This window comes from Carassius gibelio, chromosome A8, assembly GCF_023724105.1.
Source record: "Carassius gibelio isolate Cgi1373 ecotype wild population from Czech Republic chromosome A8, carGib1.2-hapl.c, whole genome shotgun sequence".
Taxonomy (NCBI): Eukaryota; Metazoa; Chordata; class Actinopteri; order Cypriniformes; family Cyprinidae; genus Carassius; species Carassius gibelio.
Genome location: NC_068378.1, coordinates 18,955,314 through 18,967,263, shown reverse-complemented (window position 1 = coordinate 18,967,263; position 11,950 = coordinate 18,955,314). Strand labels below are relative to the sequence as shown.

The 11,950-nt window shown below is 35.3% G+C and overlaps 1 protein-coding gene and 1 pseudogene across 4 annotated transcripts in view; both read left to right on the top strand.

Moving 5' to 3' along the window:
* Positions 1-2,365: 2,365 nt before the first annotated feature.
* LOC128019152 (zinc finger protein 692-like) lies at positions 2,366-4,451 on the top strand (annotated as a pseudogene).
* Positions 4,452-5,387: 936 nt separating this feature from the next.
* Positions 5,388-11,950, top strand: part of LOC128018764 (F-BAR domain only protein 1) — a 35,393-nt gene continuing 28,830 nt past the window's right edge. For all 4 annotated transcript variants that reach the window (XM_052604514.1, XM_052604513.1, XM_052604512.1 and 1 more), the window contains exon 1: positions 5,388-5,489. The gene's annotated coding sequence lies outside the window, so the exon portion shown is untranslated. The remainder of the gene's footprint in view (positions 5,490-11,950) is intronic.

Sequence of the window (11,950 nt, the reverse complement as noted above, 5' to 3'; positions counted from 1 at the left end):
AATTATTGTAGTATTAAAAAATAATAGTATTACAAAACCAAGTGTATGTAGTCTATGTGTCAGCACATTATTAAAAATGTTCTTACCAATATGATACAAATATTATGGGAAATTTGTAAATTATAGTGTTTTAAAATCATGACACATAGTCATATATTTAAGATGTTTTGCTTACGAAATGTAAACAAAAATATGCATATTAATACATTCTGTTATTTTGTTTGCACAGTTATACTTTCTAGAAATGACTTAGATCAAGTCTTTAACGCTAAAAACACTTGCCTGATGATGATATAAAATGATAATAAGGCGCAGATGTTTGTTTTAGGACAACGTTTTCCATAAAGCCTAGCTGTGCCACGAAGGCTTCTGGGAGGCTAGACTGAGTTGATTGACTGAGCAGGTCTTCCTTAAAAGGGCAACAGTTTGAACTAGTGGCCTCCGCAAACACTGTCAGTGGTTTCCCGTATGTAGCCTACTTAATTTTTTTTTTTTTTAGACATATTATGTCTAACACACCTGTCAGTGTGATGTCATCCTCTAAAGAGACTCTGCCCACAGTAGTAAGTCTCGTGTGCGTCTGGGCTCGTGTCTGCAGAGCTGGGGTGAGCACAAAGAAATAATAGGCTTCTCTATTCATTCAGAGCTCGCTCAGCATCTGCTTGAGAGGAACAAAATAGTCATCCTGTTCTGAAGAGAGATACAGTTACCCTTACACCCGCAAGATGACAGTTCGTTGGATGTGCACTCTAGAATTCCTGTTGAATAACATCTGCACTTATTGATTCTGGCTTCGAAGATGAGATACAATTTTTTTCCAGTTGTTCTGATCCAGTTCCAAATCATACAGGGAAAAGACAGGAATTATGAGTGGGCTTAAAAAGAAAGTATAGGCAGAAAAGCAAAGATGAACTTGTGGGGTTCTAAACATATTTAGGTTTGGCTGACAGCCAGGTTTTTTTGGTGGTGCGTAAAGCATTGCGGATAAAATGTGGTCTAACTGACAATGAAATTTGCTTTATGTTTTGCAGCTATGTTTAAAGAGTTTGTATCAAGGCTTCAGGTAAACCATATTCCTTCCTTAAAGGCATTTACAGACCAAATGAAAATTCAGACATAATTTACTCTTGATATATCTTAAGACATCTTTTGTTCTTTTGTGTAGATATCTTAACCTCTATTCATATCTCTCAACATATTTTGTATTGTGAAACATGCAAAAAATTAAACAAAATAAAAAACATTTTCTTAGTATTTTTTTATTTTATATATATATAGTTACTGTTGTTTCAAGCATAAACCTGCTTAATTTTGATAACTTTTTTTTCAGAAAACAAGACTTGGTATCTTAAGTAATTTTGGTTCTCAAGCACTGAAAATATATCTTGATTTAAGATTGTTCCTTTTGTTCATTTTAGAAAGACAAAAATACTGAATAAAGACCTAATGACACCATGAATGATTACTATATAGATAACTATAATGATATATACATTAGTGTCCACACCAATGGTCAATGATGTTCTGTTTAACCATCTTCTTTGGGTGACGGGAAAGGAGAGACAAGCACTTTGTCAACTACAAAGGAATCTTTGCAGGAATTCATCCTGTTGGTCCACAACCATGGACAGATGTGCCCTTTTCCCCCGGTCCTGCATTCTGGGACCATCACATAAATAAGAGAACGAGGTCGGAGCACACATGCAGCAGAGACAAGAGAAGCTGAAACTGACTCCAAAGCCTCACCTGAGGTGGACATGTGTCTGAAATGCACCTGTGAAAACGGACATCTTTTTCTGTGGTCTCCTATCAAGATCAAGGTGATAGAACTGCAAACTGCATTTAGCCCAAAGAGACTCAAACAACAAGGCAGGAGATAAAACAACCAGTAGTGCTGACTAGATTAAAAACCAGACAACAACAACAATAAAATGCTGTTGTTATCGTAAATGACACAGAACTGATATATGAGACAAGGTCTGAAACGTTTGGGAAAAACAAAAATGCAGGTGACTTTGTTTTTAATGATTTATCTTAAAGAAATATGCTGTTTTGGTTATTCAAGGACTAACTTTGTGTTAAGGTGTTACAATGACACCTGAGACACAGCAAGGATATGATATGATGTGCCAGCTGTCCTTTTTCATTCAGAGCATGGGTATATATATTTGCATCTTTGGTTGTTTAGCTTTACTTACAATATTTTGTTTAATTCTCATGTCTTTTCAATCTTTTTCTGATTGTCAGATCTCCAGCAGACAGTGAGATGACTTGAGACGGTCCAAAACCAAAGCCGCCCTGAAAAGTTCGTGCTCGTATTGATCTATACTGAAACCCTTAATGACTGAAAAAGACACAACACACAATGTCTTCTAGCAATGAGGAAGTTGCAGTTCTGAATTTAACCTACAGAGGGACCCAGAGTAGAGCAGATCCTCCAGAGTGTCCAGAGACACATAATGCTAACAAAAATCCAGGCATTTTGTCTTTTTCTTTCCACTCCACAGTTATTGAAAAATGACGTGTCCCAGATTGGTGGCAAGAGAAAAGGTTTGTTATTAATTATACAAAGATAAATATATTAGTTGTTTGTCAGTTAAATGATCTATATTTTTAGAAAAAAATGTATATATTGTTTTATATTTATACAGTTTTTTATGTGTATTTATGTATGTTTTATATATAAGAACTGCCATTTATTTCTATAATTGTTTATATTTGCATGTTTTTTTTTAGAATGTCCTGTTTAACGTCATAATTATCTCTGTGTTTACAGAAAATCAGCATCGAAACTAATTTTGCCTTGCGAGTTTGAAGTCTGAGATAAGATTTTCTCCAGTCGGCAATATCTAAATCTGAGTGCTGAGTCAGTATTGACATGACACATTCATTAGTCATGCCTAAAAAGAAAATAACTTTTCCATTCATCTCCACGGATCCATGAGAAATTAAGCTTTATTTAAACTGGAAATATGTTGACTAGAAGGTTTTATGGAAAAGCATGAACACTGTGCACAAGATGGCATGGTCTCTCAATCTGTTCTTCTCCACTGCATCATGTCAAGTACCAACATCTCCAGCAGAAGACCTTCATCTGCTTGCACACCATCTGCAGCAAGTCATTCAATTTTAAGAGGCATCTGAAGGAGCATGAAAAGTTGCATTGTAGTAGGTTTTTAGTCAATATGAATGATGTATGTGATAAATGTCATCCAGTGTACTTCTGGACAGGCACTATATGTATATGTATACTGTATACTCATACATGTATTCAAGTAAAAAAAAATAAAAAAATAATATAGTTATATTCTTCTAATCCAGTGGTTGTCAGCTTGTGGAATGCAGGTCTGTTTTGCAGGTAGACAACAATGCGAAATGCAATATTAAAATAAAAAATAGGTTTATTAACATGTAAAAGGGAGAACAAAACACTTCCAATTTCATTTGTTGTTGATGGTTAGGTATTTAATCAAACTCTGCTGTATTATGACACAAATTCATCTATATTTCAGATAATTTGGTAGAAGATTAAACTGCTATTGAAGTGAAATATGAGTGAGGTTAGGGACAGGTTTGGTGGTGTGGTTAGATTTAAGGGTTTGTTAAGTAGTTGTAGGGTCAACAGTGTACTTAGATGTAATTACATAAATTAATTACAGATGTTATTAGCTTAAAGTATTTTTAAATGCAAATCAAATATAAAAACATCTATACATATATATTTAAAAAGTGCATTGTATCAAATTATTATTTTAAATGTTAGCTCATTGTGGTTAAAGACACTTAATATACAGACACAAGTTGTTCCAAAAAATCTCCTTGAAAATGAACAAATATAGATAGTAAAAAATATATAATAATGTAATTATATTTTTTTATTTTATATATCATTAATAATTTTAATTTGTTAATTTTTTTTGTTAATGTTAATTTTGTTGTCCAGTGTAAGATCTGTATCCAGAAGTAAAACCACTGGACAAGTATGTGCCTGGGCGTTCCGAACCAGCAGTAACTTGATCATCCACTGCAGGATACACATCGGAGAGAAACCGCTGCAGTATGAGTTTCACCACACACATGCATTAGGCCCTGCATTTATACCAAAGCTTACATAACTCCCAAACTAAGTTTTACAGCAACATTCCATCAATAATAAACACAACACCTATATTGCTCAAGGCTTTGCTACTAGTTTTCAGCTCCAGATATAACCCACTCCATCTCTCTTTCTAAGGTGTGAGGTGTGTGGTTTTACCTGTTGACAGAAAGCCTCTTTAAATCGGCACATGCAACAGCTAAATGCTGAGAAAACCTACCAGTTCCCTTGTGAAATTTGCGGTCGCCTCTTTGAAAAGAGAGACAATGTCACGGCTCACTGTAGCAAGAGCCACCCAGACCATAATACACCCTCGAATACACCCGGAACTGACTCTTACCCTTCATACCTCTGACCCAGTCCCACATCCCTTCTGCTTCCAGCAATCACACTGCTGTAGAATAACTTCTGTTATGTTTTAAATAAACATGTAAAAACTTGTGTATCCTTGACCTTGAGCAAACTGTACAGTGTGGCTTTTTGGTTTTAATAAAAAAAGCATAGAAATTGCCACGTGTAGTATCTTCTATGGTATTATTTTGTTTTCTCTTTTTTAGGTGGTTTTTAAAATATAAATACATTTGTTTTCATGCAGAAGCTGAATTTATATTAAATGACCAAATTCAGCATACTCAGGTCAGTGTATTAATTATTAATCATTTTGTTTATTATTTTAAAATGTGTCATATTTTGTAACTTATATCACACACTGCTCAATGGGACAACATTATGTGACTTCAGTAATATGGTCAATAGCATTAATTGGCAGTTGAATTGAATTGACAATTGAAACTGCTTTTTATTATTATTATTGTGTCATTTCATTTTTTTTATCTGAACTTGAAATTTTGTAGTGGAATTCTGTGTTGCTATTATAAATTATCAACATTTCTGTCAAAATGCTTAAATCGCAGTTGTTAGAAAGATTTGATGCGCCATATTTTGCATTTGCGCCGAGTACTTCTTTTTCTGGCCATTTGGACATCGGTCTGTCTTTTGAATTTTGGTAAAGAAATTAATTTGCATACATTACAATAATCGAACTCAAGGGTTCCCGCCTTTAGAACTGGATTACTTTGATTGACAAACACTTTATCCAAAGACTCTTGTCCATGGGAGGTGGGCGTTGCCTCTTGAAATCGAACCATTACTCTATTGGCTAGGAGAAGCGGCACTGGAAACGCAGTTGCCATGCCTACACACTTTTGCTCCTTTGACGCTTGAGTGACGGGAAACGTGAACAAATAGAAGCACGGGTGGGCGGGGCTTTTTGAACACTGTCAACTGTTCGCTCAAACCTTCTTAACTCTCCGTAACACATTGAAGCGGCACGGTCAGAACAGCTGCCTGCGATGAAAATGAGCTATATTGTTTTTACTGAAACGCCAAACAGGTAACATACTTTTATACGTTTTTATGCACAGTATGAAGTCATTGCTTATGCTGTTGAAACATTTTACCTGGAATGCAACATAATAGGCGTCCAACACCAGGCAGCTCCTCGTGTGTCACTGACAGTCAGACTTTCCCCAGCGCAGCATCTCTGTTTCAGTGTGTCTGTGTAAGCATTGTGGAGCTAAAGCTTGATCATATGCAACAAGGTCAGTTTCAGTTTGGGCTGGTAAGCGCACAGCATGTGTATAAGTGCATTTCCTCTGTCTAGAACAAAGACTTTAGACACTGTGCTTTCTGGAAGTTGCTGCGACAGAATAATGTTGAGGAAAGGAGTGGAGATTTTTTTGTCTCTTAAATGTAATTTAAATGTTGGATATATTAATTTGTTTGCTTATTATATGTATTTTAAAAATTGATGCTATATATTTTATATATTGCTTCAGGGCATTCGGTAACTGTACGTAATATGGCATGCCAACTAACTAACTATAAGAGCTGGGTAGATTACTTGAAAACTGTAATCCGTTACTGATTCCAAATTACATGATTTGCCTTGCCTTACCTAATATAATATTACTTTTAGATAACTTTTGACCTTACTCACTTATCACATAATACACATAATATATTTCATATTATATATATAATATATACATATAATATATTTAATGTAAACATTTGCCAATGTCAAAGAACCTTGAACATGCAAATGTGATACTTAGTTATTAAATATTTATCTTAAAATCTCAGGGGTACTTTAAGTAATTATAGTAGATGAAAGATGTTCAGATGACAAAAAAAAGTTTGGCAATGTCTGCATTAAGAAATAATTTTAATATGTTTCTTCTTAAGACATCAAAATAGATGGTTAAATAACCTACTGAGTGATAATTCATATATCAATGTGTTAATCAGTAGGCTAGATGATGCAACGTCGAAAGACTTGAAATGTTTTTTGTAAATCCAGTGGTATAAAGCTGTGTAGCCACCAGACTAGTGACTAGTCTTTGTGTGAATGTCCATAAAACTGGAAGACTTTCTGACAGTATATAAGCAGTAGAATATTTTAGAAAGGAACAGTTAAAGGATGAAAAAGAGGAATTAGGAGAATTTATAAATTATGAATAATTTATTTATATTGTATGAATAATATGTATTCATGTAATCCATAAAAAAGTAATTCTAAACTGATTACAAGTATTTTAAAATGTTTAAAATGTTTAAATTTCATTTAATTACAAGTACTTCATTATTGTAATCTGATTACATAATCCAGATCACATGAAATCAGTTACTATCCAGCTCTGCTAACTAGTAACTAAATTTGTTATTAATGCTTATTTTAAACTATCAGTAAATAATCCACGGATGACTTGTATGTTTTGAGTTTAAAAGTACAGTTTGTAGGACCTGCCACTAGAGGGCGAACTACCAAAACAATAACAATCGCGTGGTTTGATGATGCTAAGAAGGAGCGTGCAATAATGGGATTTGTTGTCTTCTACCCAACTGCTGACGGCCATCAATCAGACGATATGAAAACGATTACCACTTGTTCAACAAATATATACACTCGTGTACATTCAAACACAATAATTGGGCATACATAGCAAACGCGAGTTCAACGATTTGCACGAGTAGATTACATACAAAGTCAATGCAAAGACGCGATCAGACTATGGAGCAGACATGTCCTCGCGTGGGTCTGCCCTGCGTTTGCCGTGTATGCCCCAAAATACTTATCTTGTTGATCGTTATAATAGCATACTTTTTCTGTAAACATACAAATCAAAACAACTCACCTGTCGAGTAAAACACAAGCGAGATCGGCATCTCTTTCTAGTTGAAGTTTGTCGCAAAGCTCTCTCCATCTAGAAAATGTAACACCGATATTGATCCTCGCTCTTTCTATCTTCTTGTCCCAAACTCTTCTTGGGTCGTTTGGTTGGCCCGTACACTCACGTTTACGGGAGCTGTCCTTGTTGACGGAACCAGCGGCAGATGGTAAACAGTTATTATGTTCCATAAATAAGTAACACAATCCACCATAAAACGTGCAAGAAGAAGTAAATAAGGAACTGCTTGAAGCAAGCCAGTGGTTTGCTGGACGCTAGACACTACTTCCGCATTTGTCTACGACACTGTTGTGATATGTGGTTTCTATGTCAGTAAAGGCGGTCACAAAGAGTAACTAACGTCATTGACAGGCGACTGCACTGCCCCGTGTCACTGTTTAGAATGGAAATTTTCTCATTACTTACAAGTAGTTGAAAACATTTGAGATATTGTTAGTAATCAGCTGGACAAAATAGATAACAATAGCCTAGTGGTTTTTGGATATTTTACTGCAAATATCTTACAAATTGTACCTTTAACTAGCAACTATAGATTTAGATGAATCTATTAATTGATTGAGTTTGAATTGATTCACTTATTCATTACATACAGGTACTTATTTCTTGGCTATTTTTCATTATCCATTTATTTTTCATTATTTGTTGAATACAACTATAGTAACAAATTGCATGAATTCTGTCTTTGGTTCACTTTTCATTTCCGATCAGTAGCTTTTCCAGTTGTTACTGGTACCTATTCTAATTTTACTAGTAACTATTCATTTGGCACTAATTTTTGCTATCTGTCCCAGATTTGTTTTCATTTATATTTTAGATTCTAGTACCCATTTATGAAACACTGCTGTCTGTTCCAGTTGAATCTCTAGAATATTTAGTAAACCTGGAATAGGAAACAGCAAATCATCAACAACAATTTGAAGTGAACAGATAATTTATGGACTAAAAATCTCCATTCAGGGACTGAATATGTTCAAATTGTAAATAGTAACAATAGAACAGTTAACCTACTTGTCATTGATGGGTTAGAGAATAGAAGAAATAAGAAATAGGCCTACTAGTTTGTAATAAATAAGTAGTGACTGAACTAATCACTAATAATAAGTTATTGTAAAATATTTTTACTGGTTAGTTTTAAGGAATACATTTTAGAAAAACTTTGCTTTAAATTCGTTTAGATTTCACTAAGGTTCTAATTGCACCTCTATTTAGACAATTGTCAAATTTAATTAAAGATCGCATCATTTGTTCTGCAAATTGTGTGAATGAATAATGTCCCTGTCATTCTAGAAGAAGTGGATCAGGAGAAATATCTCTAGAATTGGCCAATCACCTGTTTGGAAGTGTGGCAAGTTATTTCTAGAAACACTTGGTGCACAGTGTCACATCCTGAGCTAGTGCCATGTGATTGTAGATTTGTGGAGAATGGCTGCAGGTTAGTTTATATTCCCAAGTCAAATGAGTTTGCAAAGCTGAGTTGTTGTGCAACACAGGTCCTGAGGCCCATATACACTGTACTCCTGTAACTTTGCTGTGTGATCTCTTGCAGTGTGTTTTGTAAATGCATGGCATGGTATTCCCACTTCATGATAAGAGTCTTGTGATGCACATGCAGATTGTCCTTTGAGTGTGTCTTGACTTGCTCTCTTTTAGTCTACCCTTAGTCTACATAGATTCACAAAATTATAATCTATAATTACAGTACACAAACATAACATAAAATTGTTATGACAATTTTGAGATGCACCTGAGAGCATTGAGATGTGGCTAAGATGGGAAAGAATTTAACAAACCATTCAACCGTCTGATTCTAATACTGTAATGCAGATTCTTGTCAAATTGTGGTCCATGAAAAATTCCAAAAGGTTCTTGAGTTGAGTGGCTAGTTAAAAAAATAAAATAATAATAATTCTACAAATTGAAACATTGAATTAATAGACTGATTAACACACTATGAATTAAACTGATGGACTTAACACAATTTTTTGTGTTATGTTTAGTTATGTAACTTTAATTTTACACTATTTACTAGTGAATCCTCGCCTCATTTTAAGTTTATTATGAAAAGATAACAGTGTACTTACAGTACTTCAACCTTTTGAGAAATTGGCAAAAAAAAACAACAACAGAAGTTATGGATTGGTAAAAATTAGGTCACTTCAAATCAAACATATGACTTTTTTATGATCATCAGTGTAAAGACTTATTACTAGTCATATTGTATGTTTAGACTGTACTGATGAATGCTAATGATGTCTACCATCATAGTTTCCTTGATTTCCAAAATTGTTGGCTTTTAACACTTCTAGCATTGCACTTACCTCAAAATAAAAGCTAACAACTTTTAAAGCCTGTTAGAAATTCAAATATCAATATTTGGTTATCAGCGTTGACTTGACTCCATTGCAAGAGATAAAATGCATTTAAGAGAAGTAGATACAAAATTGATCTACCTTATAATCTGTAGTGTAGAGTCTGAATCTTGCAAACAGTTTATTTTTTAGGACTGAAAACTGACATTGCTGCATTTCCTCTGTGCTCGAGAGATATCATCCAGTGCTGCACGGCTCACCAGTGTGAGCATGCATGAAGAATGCATTGTTTTTTGTTTTGTAGAGTAAGCTTTCTCTCTTAAAAGTTTCATGCCGCATTTTGGTTTTGGAAGCTATTTAAGGTTCTTATCCTGTCTCACTTCATATAAAAGACTGATTAGAGCTAAGTCTTTTATATGAATAAGGCATCTGGATAATTCTGTTTTACTCAAGTGAAGAGCTTTGAAAGGGCTGCACATCCTATCTCTAGCTTTCAGTTTCTTATACTTGAGGTCATGCAGAAGTTAACAGATACTTTGACCCCACACTGGGCCTGCTAAAATATAGTAAGTCTGGCATTTTTTAAGTCAAGTTAGATCCATTATCAGGTCTGAAAGAGTTGAGACACATGAAAGCCAGTGCAGTTTGGGATTAGAGGGATCATTCAGGAACACCCCTGACTCAGAGGACATGCAGAGAAGGAGGTGGGGGATGCACAGTACTTTGCATTTAAATTTGAATTGGCTTGAATTGGTCCTGTTGATTAGACTTCATGCTGCATTAGCATGGACTCCCTTATTAACAGTCGAGAAACATCGAATTACTTTAACAGAGTAAAAACCTGAAATCTGGTCCAATTCTCCTGTCATTTGTTTTATTATCCGCTCATAACTGATGGTCGATAGCATCAGCATTGAAAGATTTGTGGTTGTGTGTCAGTGCTGCTGGCTCACCTACATCCCTGCCAAGCAGGACAGCGCCTGTGAGCAAAGCTTGGCAGCTGGTGGCAGATGGAGGATTTCTGTCTGTTGGGCTGTCTGGAGGCACACAGAAGCCTGGAGAAGGGAACGTGGCTCCAAGCCTAGCCTGATTGTGGGTCATTGTTACACGAATTGGATGTTGGACTTTTCCATAAGTATCGATTTGTGTCATCTTGTTTATAATTAAATGTTTTAATAGAATAATTCACCCAAAAATGAAAATGTTGTCACTTAATCATTAGGGATGTAACAATTCACCCCGAGCCTGTTGAAAATCGATGCAAATATGCAATGATTCGAATCGGTTGAGATGGTAAATGAATCGCGATACAATTGTGGGTAGGAGTTTATAACATTCGGTGAATGGTGAATTATGGTCATATGCAAAGGCAGAGGATGCTGGGAAACAAAAAATAATAATAAAAAAAAACATTAAACTGCTTTGAGTATAAATAGTCAGTCGTCATTTTCAAGGTTTTAACAGTATTTCAGTGAAATCATCAGGAGAGTACAGAGTACAGACATCATGCTGTGTGGCATGATAATAAAACCTAGTTTATTTCATTGGCGTTTAATTGTGCCTTTCACATGCAACTGTCCCCGAATTCAAGGCCCTAATCAAATTTGCTATCTAGGTCATTTATGAGGTGCATGCTGACCCATAAAACTGGGAAAGCAACAGAAAGTAATGCCAGAGAATAGGATTATGTTTATCATTTGTGTTGCTTACCTCTGTCAGAGTCTTCTAAACGTGTTCTGTCATTTAAATATGCTGTTGGGCTGTACAAACATGGTTTAATGATCTGAATTAATTAATGCATTGTGTACAATTGTTGATTCTGTATGCAGCTGGGTGATGTACCCGGGTGGAGGTGAGCTCTGGCCTGCTGTCATAGACAGTGCTCGAGCGCTACTTCAAATTAAAATTTAATTAAAATTAAATTTATGCATTTAGCAGATGCTTTTATCCAAAGCGACTTACAGTGCATTCAGGCTATCAATTTTTAGCTATCATGTGTTCCCAGGGAATCGAACCCCCAACCTTGCGCTTGATAATGCACGCTCTACCAATTGAGCTACAGGAACACTACTTACAACAACAACAACAACAGCATTCAGCACAAAAGCCAGTAGAGACTGTAGATTCATTCTGCTCTCTCTGAACAGAGAAACAAGCTGAACTCTGTTGGTGTGGAAGGATACATTTCTGTTGTCCACATGGTGCCATTCGCCATACTGTTGAGAGATCAGTGACAATGTTGTCTTAATTGGTAATTAGTATACACAGCAGATAACTTATTATCTAAAGCAGCT